Source organism: Pelophylax lessonae (genome assembly GCF_965119305.1).
Source record: "Pelophylax lessonae genome assembly, chromosome: 9".
Classification (NCBI taxonomy): Eukaryota; Metazoa; Chordata; class Amphibia; order Anura; family Ranidae; genus Pelophylax; species Pelophylax lessonae.
Window position 1 is genome coordinate 52,409,816 of NC_138776.1, and position 12,714 is coordinate 52,422,529.

The 12,714-nt window shown below is 51.9% G+C and overlaps 1 protein-coding gene across 1 annotated transcript in view; it reads left to right on the forward strand.

Moving 5' to 3' along the window:
- TDRD1 (tudor domain containing 1) overlaps nt 1-12,714 on the forward strand; it is a gene marked incomplete at both ends in the record, with an annotated part of 265,551 nt that overhangs the window by 121,962 nt on the left and 130,875 nt on the right. The window lies entirely within an intron of this gene.

Below are 12,714 nucleotides of genomic sequence, written 5' to 3' on the forward strand. Positions count from 1 at the left end.
GAAGTGATTGACAGGAACAGGATATAACCCACAGTGGAGCAGGCGACGCCCATAGAAGCCCAAACACCACTTGTGAAGGGAGGTAGACAGAAGCACTGCAGCAAGGTAAGAATATACAGACAAAACTATAGGCTAACTTGTGACAGTACCCCCCCTCTTACAGGGCCTCCCCACTCATTTGGGCCCAGCCTTGAGAGGAAACTTCTGATGAATAAGTTTCACCAAACGAGGTGCAGAAACATCAGTGGAAGGAATCCAACATCTCTCCTCAGGACTATATCATTTCCAGTCCACTAGATACAAGAGCCTCCCCCTGGAGAATTTGGAATTCAAGATTTGCTTGATTTCATACTCATCCGAAGTACTGGCTATTGGAGAAGGACGACGAATAGGACGAGAAAACCTATTGATGTATGGTCTAAGGAGAGAAACATGGAAAACATTGGGGATTTTTAGATGTGATTGGAGACGGAGCTTAAAAGCGACGGGGTTAACCTGGCAGAGGATTGTAAAGGGACCAATGACACTGGGAGCAAACTTCATAGAGGGTACCCTGAGACGGATATTCTTGGTAGAGAGCCAAACTTTATCACCAGGGAGAATTTTGGGGCTCACACGGCAATGACGATCTGCAGCTACCTTGTACCTGGAAGCTGCCATATGTAAATTCTTGGAAACATCTGCCCAGATAGAATTGAGAGACCGTTGCACCTCTGCGGCAGCCGGCACCTCAGCAGAGATCAGAACAGGAAATGGTACTGAAGGATGGTGGCCAAATACCGTGAAGAAGGGAGACTCACCAGTGCTGGCATTAGCATGGATATTGCGGGCAAATTCTGCCCAGGGTAAAAGGTCTACCCAATCATCCTGATGGGCAGAAATGAAGGCACGAAGATACCGTTCCACATTCTGGTTAACCCTTTTCAGTTTGACCATTTGACTGCGGATGAAAAGCTGAGGAGAAATCCAACTGGATTCCAAATGACGTGGCCACGGCTCTCCAGAAGCGGGCCGTAAACGGAACTCCTCTATCTGAGACCATGTGTGAGGGCATACCATGGAGACGAAAGATTTCCCTAATGAAGATGGAAGCCAAAGTGACAGCACAGTTAGGCCTGGAAGTGGAGTTAAGTGACCCATTTTAGAAAACCTGTCCACCACCACCCAAATAACGGTGGAGCCCGCTGATGGGGGTAGTTCTGATATGAAGTCCATAGAGATGCAGCGCCACGGTACATCTGGAACAGGTAGAGGTAACAGAAGACCTGCTGAAGTAGAAGACTTAGACTGCACGCAATGGAGCAAGCCTGGACATATTCCTCAACATCCTTCCGGAGTTAGGGCCACCAGTAGTAACGCAGCAGGAAGGCACAGGTGCGTTGCACACCAGGATGTCCAGAGAGTTTAGAGTCATGTGCCCATTTGAGAAGCTTGGGGCGAAGGGAGGGCCTCACAAAGGTCTTTCCGGGAGGGATCCCTGGAGACTGAAGGTGAGTAGAGGCCAGGAAACAATTGGCAGGAATAATAAGTTCAGGTTCAATATGACACTCGGAGTCAGCAACGTCATGATCTAGATAAGGCATCCGCACGAGCATTCTTGGAGCCGGGCCTGAAGGTGATGTCAAAATTAAACCTGGCAAAAAAGAGAGACCATCGTGCTTGCCTGGGATTTAAACGTCGGGCGGACTGCAGATACTGGAGGTTCTTATGATCGGTATAGATCAGAATACGATGAGGAGACCCCTCCAGTAGATGTCGCCATTCTTGCAGTGCCAGCTTGATAGCCAGAAGCTCCTGATCCCCGATGGTGTAATTTTTCTCTGCATCAGAAAACTTCTTAGAGAAAAGGCACAGGGGCTGAGCTTACTGTCATGTTTTTGGAGAAGGACGGCCCCCACTCCCAAGGACGAAGCATCTACTTGAAGAACCGTACAAACATGCTGGCGATGAGTGTTCAAATCTGGAGAAAAGAGGAGTATGTCATCCAGATACACGATGACACAAACGTATAGGAGATCAGAAAAAATGTCATTAACAAAGTTCTGGAAGACAGCTGGGGCGTTACACAAGCCAAAAGGCATTACGAGATATTCATAGTGCCCATCTCTGGTGTTAAAAGCGGTTTTCCATTCATCTCCCTCTCGAATCCTAATCAAATTGTATGCTCCACGGAGGTCAAACTTGGTGAAAATATGAGCATCTCGTAGCCTGTCAAAAAGTTCGGAAATGAGCGTAACTGGTACCGATTCTTAATGGTGATGGCATTGAGACCTCTATAATCAATATAATCAATGCAGGGCCGGAGTGTACCATCCTTTTTCTCCACAAAGAAAAACCCAGCCCCAGCAGGAGAATTGGATTTGCGTATAAATCCTTTCTGCAGATTTTCCTGGACGTACTTGGACATGGCTTTGGTCTCCGGGATGGAGAGAGGGTAGACTCTACCCCGGAGTGGTGAAGCCTCGGGTTGGAGGTCAATCGCACAGTCGTAGGGACAGTGAGAAGGCAAACTGTCAGCTGCTTTTTTGCAAAAGACATCTTGGAAGGCCAGATACTGACGAAGAATTGGAGAGGTAGAGACCTCAGCCACAGGTACAGGGAGAGGTGGAGACACCTTAGGGATACAGGTCTCATGGCATTGCAACCCCCAAGATAACACTTGGCCAGAGTTCCAATCCAGATAAGGTGAGTTTTTCTTCAACTATGGAAGTCCAAGAATGTTGGGACTAGAAGACTTGGGAAGTATCGGGAAAGAGACCTCCTATTGATGGACACCGACATGCATGGTGATGGAGGCTGTTCTGAAGTGTAGGGGTCCGAAGGCCAAGGTCGAGCCATCCACTTTCCCGAAATAGCTAGAGGCATAGCCAGGGGAACTAGAGGAATGCCCAGTTCAGTGGCCAAAGACTGCTCAAAGAAATTCCCGGCTGCTCCAGAGTCTACATATGCAGAAACCTGATATGAATTTAGGGCCCAATGAATAGAGACGGGTATAACAAATTGAGGGTAGGTGGCAGAGTTCAGATTCTGGTCTAGATCGCCTCCCTCTGAGCGACCTAGACCCGAGAGGGGGCAGGATTTTATCATATGACCACCAGCTCCGCAGTAAAGACACAGGCCGAGTCTCAGGCGACGGGACCTCTCTTGTGGAGCGAGGCGTGTCCGGCCTAATTGCATGGGTTCTTCAGATGCCAATACTGCGGGAGAGATGGGTTGTTCCAGAATGTTCTGGACAACAGGAGCAAGGTGACTTACCGGGGGGTGACGTGACACAGTCCTTTCCAGATCTCGCTCCTGGAAGCAGACATCAATTTGGATGCTAAGGGAAATCAAGCCATCCAAGGTAGTGGCTATTGTTCTGCCAGCTAGTTCGTCCTTAATACGATCTGCAAGACCTTGCCAAAAGTTGCAGTAAGAGCCTCGTTGTTCCATGCCATTTCCAAAGCCAAGGTGCGAAACTAAATTGCATATTGACCAACCGTCATGTTTCCTTGACGAAGAAGGGCTCCAGAAGCAGATGAGGCCCTGCCAGGCACATCAAAGGTATTACGGAAAGCTTGTAGGAAGGCAGAGAGACTGGAAACTGTAGGATCTTGACGCTCCCACAGTGGCGAGGCCCAAGCCAAGGCTGGTCCCGTCAGGAGTGAAATCATGTATGCCACCTTGGAACGATCAGTAGGAAAGTAATGGCCTGCTAGCTTGAAGTGGATTGAGCACTGATTGATGAATCCCCGACAAGCTTTGGGGTCCCCAGAGAAGCAAGATGGCGGAGGCAGCTGGAGTTTTGCAGGACTGACCTCTGCTGGAGGGACTGCGGAAGCGACAGGGGCGGACACAGGAGTTGGAACGGAGGAAGCAGGAGTAGGCACAATCTGCAGCTGATCCAGACGGGAAGAAGAGCCTGCAGACACTGCATAATCTGTTCTTGATAAGCCTGCTGAACGTTCACTCTCTGCTCCAAACTCAGTTGATCCTGAAGTGGCTGCGGTGTCTCTGATGAGCTCATGGCTTGAGCAAACTGTCAATGAGTCTGTAGTAGTGAGCCCTTATAGATCCCCAGCTCAGGATTCCCCAGGGCGCGGAGTCTAAACCCCAGCCTGCTTCTTCACCAGGGCCCCTGATGGTGGGAATGGACTTGCAGCAGACTGTAACCAGGTTGCGGCCCCCAGGTAGGCCCAGCTGAGGATGTGGAGACCGCTGGCGTGTGCAGGGTAAACGGGAGACTATAAGGAGATCCAGCAGACAAGCCGAGGTCAGGACAGGCAGCAGACTAACATAGACGGAGAAACAAAGCCGCGTCGGTACACAGGAGATCAGATACAATAGCCAAGGGATACACGGATGGGAGCTCAGAGAACAGCGATGTTGCTCAAGCAAGGAGCAGTGCACTGAGCATGTGTATATATTGGGAAGCATACAGGGAGGTGACCCAGGAAGTAATTGACAGGAACAGGATATAACCCACAGTGGAGCAGGCGACGCCCATAGAAGCCCAAACACCACATGTGAAGGGAGGCAGACAGAAGCACTGCAGCAAGGAGGTAAGAATATACAGACAAAACTATAGGCTAACTTGTGACATTTGCTTAGTAGTGGCGTCCCTACACCACCAGGGGGATTTCCTCCCTTCCATCGACAAGGACGCCTACCTTCACAATGTATGCTGGCCACCTGTGCTTCCTCCGCATTGCTGTGGGCGAGGAGCATTATCAGTTTGTGGTGTTACCCTTTGGTCTCGCCTCCGCTCCTCGGGTCTTCACAAGTGTTGCCCCCGGTGCTAGCATTGTTGCGTCAGCAGGGGATTGCGGTACTGGGGTACCTGGGCGATCTGCTGTTGCGAGCAGTGTCTCCGACTGCTTTGTTGGACAACTTGTAGAATACGCTGCAAACTCTAAAGGAGTTTGGTGGGATTCTGAATCTTCAGAAGTCTGCTCTGGTTCTGTCCACCAGTCTGGACTATCTGGGTTTGATTCTGGACTCGGCCTCAGCCAGGGTGTTTCTTCCTCTGGAAAAACTTTAGAAATTGCAGGAGGCTATTCAGCTTTTGCTGTCCAGCTGACAGTCATCTCTTCGGACTTGCATTCAGGTTCTGGGCCTGATGGTGTCTACCTTTTGAGCCGGTTCCGTTTGCACAGTTCCACATGAGATCTCTGCAAAAAGAGATCCTGGTGAAATAGAACAAGAATCCTCAGTCTCTAGACAAACTGATCCTGTTGAGCTAGAGTACAAGGGGGTCCCTGGTTTGGTGGCTTTGTTCTCCGGCACTTTGCCAGGGAAAATCTTTTCTTCTCCTGTACTGGACGGTCTCCACCACGAATGCCAGCCTGTCTGGATAGGGGCATTCTGGGCACAGATTGTGCTCAGGGGGTCTGGACTCAGGAAGAATCCAGGCTACCGATCCGAGCAATCAGACTTTGTCTGGATCATTGGACTATTAGTCTTCATGGTTGTCCGGTATGCATTCAATCGGAACAATGCCACGGCCTTATCCATCACTAAGGGGGAACAAGAAGTGCCCTGGTGGCTCGGGAAGTAGCCACTGTTCTGAGGTGGGCAGAACTTTTAGTTCCAGCCCTCTCTGCTGTGCATATTCCGGGCATGGAAAATTGGCAAGCGGATTACCTCAGTTGACAGGCATTGGACCAGGGGGAATGGTCATTTCATCCAAAGGTGTTTCAACAGTTATTTCTCCAGTGGAGTACTCCCAAGGTGGATCTGCTGGCCTCTCGTCTCAACAGTAAAGTACAGAGGTTTGTGGCACAATCTCGGGATCGTCTGATTTGCGCCTATCCTCTTCTTAAACTTCTGCCGAGACTCCTGCGCAGGATTGAGGCAGAAGGGATTCTAGTCATTCTAGTGGCTCCAGACTGGCATCGCTACGTACACAATCTGGTACGGCTGGTTGCCGTTTCTCCTTGGAGACTTCCTCTGTAGGAAGATCTGCTGTCCCAAGGGCCAATCTTCCATCCTGCTTTACAGTCGCTGGCTTTAATGACTTGACTGTTGAAAGCCAGGTGCTGAAGGATAGGGTTGTCTGAATTGGTGATTCCTACGCTCTTAAAGGCTAGAAAATCTACCTCTAGGAAGATTTAACATTGCACTTGGAAGACGTACGTTGCGTGTTGTGAGTCTCTTAGGGTTCACCCTCGCTCTTTTTCGGTGGCTCCGACCTTGGCTTTCCTCCAACAGTTAAGCAGCGCCTGGCCTTGAGTACCATCAAGGGCCAGGTTTCGGCCCTGGCGGTTTTCTTTCAACGTCTATTGGCCACACATTCCTTGGTGCGTACCTTTATCCAGGGAGCTCAACACTTCGCTCCTCTAGTGCGGTCTCCAGTTCTGCAGTGGGATCTCAACTCGGTGTTGTCAGTTCTCCAGAAGCCTCCTTTTGAAAATATTCGGGAGGTTCCCCTGCTTACCTTGTCTCAGAAGCTGGCCACCTAGGTGGCTATTTCTTCTGCGTACAGGGTGTCAGAGCTGGCAGCGCTGTCTTATCGTTCACCTTTCCTTATGGTTGACAGGAATAAGGTGGTTCTTCGTTTGTGTACGTCGTTCCTTCCAAAGGTCGTTTCTGATTTTCATTTGAATGAAGACATGGTGTTGCCATCCCTGTGTCCCAGGCCTCAGCATCTTAAGGAAATTGCCTTGCATTCCCTGGATGTGGTTCGGGCAATAAGAGTGTACCTGGCAGCTACGGAGTCTTTTAGGAAGTCATACTCACTATTTTGTCCTTGAGGATGGACTTCAAAGACAGTAATTCAGGTTAATTCCATTAAGGGTCATGTCCCTCTTTTCTCTGTAGGGCGCATTCTACTCAAGCGCTTAGTGCTTCCTGGGCCTTCCATCATCAGGCATCGGTGATAAAGGTTTGCAAGGCAGCCACCTGGTCGTCTGTGCACACGTTAACAAAGTTTTATAAGGTGGAATTGTTGTCCAGCTGCGGTTTAGAGGACTTGAATCCTCTTTAAGGGGTTTTTATTTTTTCAGGTGAGCTCCAGTTTTATGGTTGAGCTCCATGTTACCTAGTTGGCTGTGTTTAGCCTTGGGAAGTATTTTCTCTTACGTCCTCCGACAGTCGCCGCCATCTTCATATTCGTCACAATGGAGTGTTAGACTTTGCTCCGTAGGAGTAGCTAGGCAACAGAATATGTCAATATTAAAGCTTTTAACATATCCCCACCCCAGGGGGTGGTCCCCTCAGTCTATACCCTCCTGCTTCCTGTTTCCTGCTTCAGTTTCAATGTCTAGCTTGTCAGGAGTAGCTGGATGTCTCTATGCTGGGGCATTTTGTCTCAGCCTTCTATCTTTTTTGATTTTATTTGAGTTTTTTCTCTCTTTCTTTATTTAGCTGTTATTTTTACCAGCAATAGTTAGATCTTCGGATGAAGAGGATAATGCGGGCTGCGTCTTGGGCTGACTCCCCTGGTCGCAGGTTGTGGGTCAGTGGCTTCTCAGCCTGCCATCGAGCGTTCAGTCAGGTACCGCTCCTGAGTTTTCTGAACGACCCATGCCTGTTCCGTGCAGGGATGCTAGGGTGAGGTGGCTACCTCACTGGACGCTGTGCGGTTTCTCAACCCACCTTCTGCTGCGTCCTGGATGCGACTCTCCCTGTCTCATGTACAGCGGCTTGTTCGCCTGTGCGGGTCCCCCACGCCATGTAAGAGGTAAGTGTATTCATGTGGGGACCTGTCTGTCTGGGGGGTGTCAGTCTGGGACTGTGTTACCTTGCCCTGTGTTCACACTATTGATGTTTCCCTATCTCTCACACTGCATGCTGTGGGCTGCAAGGAGGGGGGGCTGTGCTGCACTTCTGTGTCAGTCTGAGTGTTTGAACGGCTGTGTGCTGTGGAACTTGATGCTATCATGTTTGGGGCACATTACAGAGCCGTTGCGGCGGTCCACCATGTTCTTTATAACTACGTGGTGTATTTTTATTCCACCTTCATGAGGTGGGGGAGCGGCGGTTTCGGCGCCAAACGGCGCCATTTTGGCTGTACTCGCTCCGGCCGCATGGTACACATGCATGGCGGCCATTTTCTTGTAGCCTCCCATAGGCTTTAATGGAGCGACCTGAATATCAGCAATTCCTTTTCTACAGGAGCACCGATCTGGCCAGCAGCAGCAGCGGTCTCTCCAGGTTTTTTCCCTCTATTCTCTGTATCCTTGCCTGAGTATAACTTCTCCCTGTGGGGGTCCCTGGTGTGGGTGTGCTTGTGTGGCGGTGGGCTACGTTCGCAGCGCCTTATTTAAAGGGGCGGTCACCCATTTTATTTTACTCATTTTGGGGCATGGATTCTCAGGAAAGCAAATTTCCTGTCACATTGGTGGGAAGCCAGGGGACTGCGGTTTTCCCCCTCGGGGGGGGGGGGGATTTGGCTGCGATTGTGGCTAGCCTTGCGACTCAGGTGCAATTGCTGATGGCTGCTCAATCCTCAAAAAGGCCCAGAGTTTTCAATTTCCTCTTATTCAGAGGGTGTTGGTGATGGGACTGCTGTTGCTGGGGTCTCCTTGTCGGGGTCCCGTTCCTCCCTGGACCTTGTAGGGTCAGAAATGGAGGCTGAGGTTGAGGGGGTTGATATTTCTCCCCCTGGCTCGTCTGAAGAGCTTGCACTCATGGATGAATTGGTTGCTTCTATCAAGCAAACACTGCGTTTACAGGATGAACCTTGTCCTCCTGCTGCCTTGGCGGCTTATGGGACGCAGAAAAGACGCAAAACATCGCAGGTATTTCCCTGCACTGATGATTTTTCAATGCGCTATAAAGGAACATTGGCGTAATATACGCAAGCCTTTTGCTATACCAAGTAGGTTTAAGCTGCGCTATCCTTTTACGCCCGCTACTGATGGGCGTTGGTGTGTCCCACCTCCGGTGGACCACGCGATAGCGGTTCTGAATAAGCCCACTGCGATTCCTGCTGAGGATATCCCGGTGTTCCGGGATTCCACGGACAAGCGGACGGAGTCCCTTGCCCGTCATGCCTATTCTATTATGGATTTTATGCTGAAAGCTTTAATTGCTTCACTTATGGCGGCCCAGGCTGTCGCGAGCTGGACGCAGGTGCTTAATCGCGTCCTGGTGGCTGATTCTGCCCTCCAGGCGACTTTGGATATATTGGATCAAATCAACCAGGGTGTCATGTATTTGTGTGATGCGGACCTGGATATGGTTCCGTTGGCTGCACGTGTACATGGTGTGGCGGTATTGTCTCGCCGTTTTGGTTTGGTTGAAGTGTTGGTCGGTGGACCAATCTTCGCGTAAGACCTTGGCTAATCTGCCCTATGATGGTTCTCGCCTTTTTTGGTGAGTCCCTAGATATGTTAATTAGGGGGATCACGGGTGGTAAGAGCACGCTCTTACCCTAATCCCACAAGGCTAAGACGGCTCCTGGTAAGAAGCCGTGGACTGGTAAGCAAAAGTCCGGCCAGTCCGGTTCAGCGGCCCACAACAGTGCGGCCTGAAGGGGCGCCCTCACCCGACTCTGGGGTGGGGGGGCGCTTGCTCGGTTTCCTTCAGCCATGGCTGTCCCGGGTTCGGGACAGGTGGGTTCAGGAAATCGTTCGATCTGGCTACGAGATCGAGTTTCTCTATAGGCCGGAGCGCAGATTTTTTCCCTCAAATCTTCTACTGTCCCCGGAGCGTTTGCGGGATCTGCATCTAGCGGTGCAGGACCTGAGGGCTCAGGGAGTGGTGGTCTCGGTGCCTCATCGGGACAGGTTTCGGGGGTTCTATTCCAATCTGTTCACCGTGCCCGGGAAGGAGGGCAAGGTACGTCCGATTCTGGACTTAAAGGCGCTGAACCGCTTTGTGCGGGTGCGCAAGTTCCGCATGGAATCTCTGCGGTCGGTGGTGGCTGCCCTGGTTCCGGGGGAGTTCATGGCTTCCATCGACTTGAAGGATGCGTATCTTCACATCCCGAATTTCGAGGGTCACCAGAGGTACCTTCGATTCGCCATAGCGTAGGACCACTACCGATTTGTGGCGTTGCCCTTTGGTCTCGCCTCGGCTCCACGGGTGTTCACCAAGGTGCGGGCACCGGTTTTGGCTTTGTTGAGAGCCCAGGGCGTCTCTGTCCTAGGGTATCTGGACGATATTCTGGTTCGGTCTGTGACCAGCCAGGGTCTGGAGAAGGCTCTGTCCGTTACGATGCAGTCTCTGCAGGAGTTTGGTTGGACGATAACTTTTCCAAAGTCAGCACTGTGCCCATCGGTTCGTCTCCCTTACCTGGGAATGGTTCTGGACTCTGTCCAGGCGAAGGTCTTCCTACCGGACGACAAACTCAGGACTTTTCAGGAAGGAAGTCAGGTCCCTCAGGGACGCTCCGTCCTCGTCCACTCGGACGTGCATGAGATGTCTGGGATTGATGGTCTCGGCTTTCGAGGCGATTCCCCTCGCCCAGTTTCACACGCGGGGTCTCCAAGCGGAGATCCTGTCCAGGTGGGACGGGCGACCGCGATCTCTGGATCCGGATTTCGTTGGGCCATCGCACCAGAAGGGTTCTTCTGTGGTGGCTCCTGTCCCCGCCGGTGTCAGGGGGCAAGTCTTTTCGTCCTCTCTCATGGACGGTGGTCACCACGGATGCCAGCCTGTCGGGCTGGGGTGGTGTTCTGGGCGTTCTGTCCGCCCAGGGAACTTGGTCGGAGGGGGAATCCTCCCTTTCCGGTCAGCATTCTGGAATTGCGTGCGATGATTCTCTGCCTTTCAACGTTGGCCGGACAGGCTGCAGGGCTGTCCTGTTCGGGTGCAGACGGACATTGCCACGGCGGTGGCTTACGTCATTCGCCAAGGGGACACCAAGAGGGCCTGGGTGGCTCGGGAAGTGGCTGACATTCTGTCTTGGGCCGAGACGCATGTCCCGGCGATATCGGCGGTTCACATTCCAGGGGTTGGAGAACTGGCGGGCGGATTATCTGATGCCGCCAGTCCCTGGACCAGGGGGAATGGCCCCTCCGTCCGGGTGTTCTCCAGATGTTGTGCGCGACGTGGGGTCTTCCGGAGGTGGACCTGTTCGCGTCTCGTCTGTACAGCAAGGTGTACAGGTTCGTGGCAAGGCCACGCGATCCTCGGGCAGACGCGTCAGACGCGTTGGTAGCTCCGTGGCATCAGTACCGACTGATGTATGTGTTTTCACCGTTTCAGTTGCTGCCCAGGTTCCTTCGCAGGTTGGTCTCGGAACCAAAACACGGTGATTCTTGTGACACCGGACTGGCCTCGCAGGTCCTGGTACGCAGACCTTGTGCATTTGGCGGTCGACGCCCCGTGGCGTCTGCCTCTTCGGGAAGATCTCCGGTCTCAAGGGCTGATATTTCATCCTGCCGTGCAGTCGCTGGCTTTGCCGGCCTGGCTGTTGAAACCGAGGCCCTGAGGGATAGGGGTCTCTCCCCTGAGGTCATTCACACTTTGATCGACGCAAGGAATTTTTTCCTCGGGGTAGGTCTTTTACCGTATTTCGGAGGCCTATTTTGCCTGGTGTGAGTTCAGGGGGTCTTCACCTCGCCCGTGGTCGGTGTCTGGGGTGTTGTCCTTCCTTCGAAAGGGTGTTGACAGCGTTTGGCGCTGGCTATGATCAAGGGTCAGGTGTCTGCGATGGCCGTTTTTTTTTTCAACGTCCTATGGCATCTATCTCCTTGATTGGCACTTTTGTTCGGGGGCATCTGGTCCCTCCTAGGAGGGTGCCTCTGCCTCCTTGGGACTGGAATCTTGTTCTGTCCGTGTTACAACATGGTTCTTTTTTGAACGGATCGGGTAGATCCTCGTTGTCTATGTTGTCCTAGAAGGTCACCTTTTTTTGGTGGCGATCAATTCGGCTCGCAGAGTGTCGGAACTGGCAGCCTGTCCTGCCATTGTCCGTATCTGGTCAATCACTTGGTTAAGGTGGTCTTGCGACCTAACCCTTCTTTTTTTCCGAAGAGGGTTTCGGAATTTCACCTCAATGAGGACATTGTCTTGCCTTCGCCTTGCGCGAAGTCTAAACATTCGGAGGAGGTGGTGTTGCACTCCTTGGATGCTGTTCATGGCGATTAGGGTTTACCTAAAATCGTCTGAATCTTTTCACAAGTCGGATTCTTTGTTTGTCCTTCCGGGGGTCCTCGGAAGGGCGTGGCGGCGTCGGCTTCTGCCGTCGCCAATTGGTTCAGACAGGCCGTTGAACAGGCCTATGCTTTGCGGGGAAATGTTTCCCTTATGCCTGTGAGGGCACACTCTACCAGATCTCTGAGTACGTCTTGGGCCTGTCGTCATGGGGCTTCTGTGGCCCAGGTGTGTAGGGCGGCGACTTGGTCGACCGTGCACACCTTCACTCTGTTCCACAGAGTGGATGTTCAAGCATCCGCAGATGCTTCCTTTGGCCGCAAGGTTCTTAGTGCGGCGGTCCCTTAGGGTCCCTGGTTTTGGTCCTTTGGGCTGTTTGGGATTTCTTTGTATCCCTGGGTTATTTGTTTTTTTCCTGGGTTATTGCTCCCGCTGAGCAAATTTTTTCTCGTGTTGCCCAGCTGGTTTCCTTCCTTTGGTAAGGTTACTTTCTTGATGTGGAGACTGCGTTGCCTTAAGGCGCGGCTGCGTTTCCCACCCCTCATGTTTGCACTGCTTTGGGACGTCCCCATTGTGACGAATATGAAGATGGCGGCGACTGTCGGAGGACGTAAGAGAAAACGTAATTTTTGTAAAATCTTACCTGTAAAATTCCTTTCTCTGAGTCCTCCGACAGTCGCCGCCCCCGCC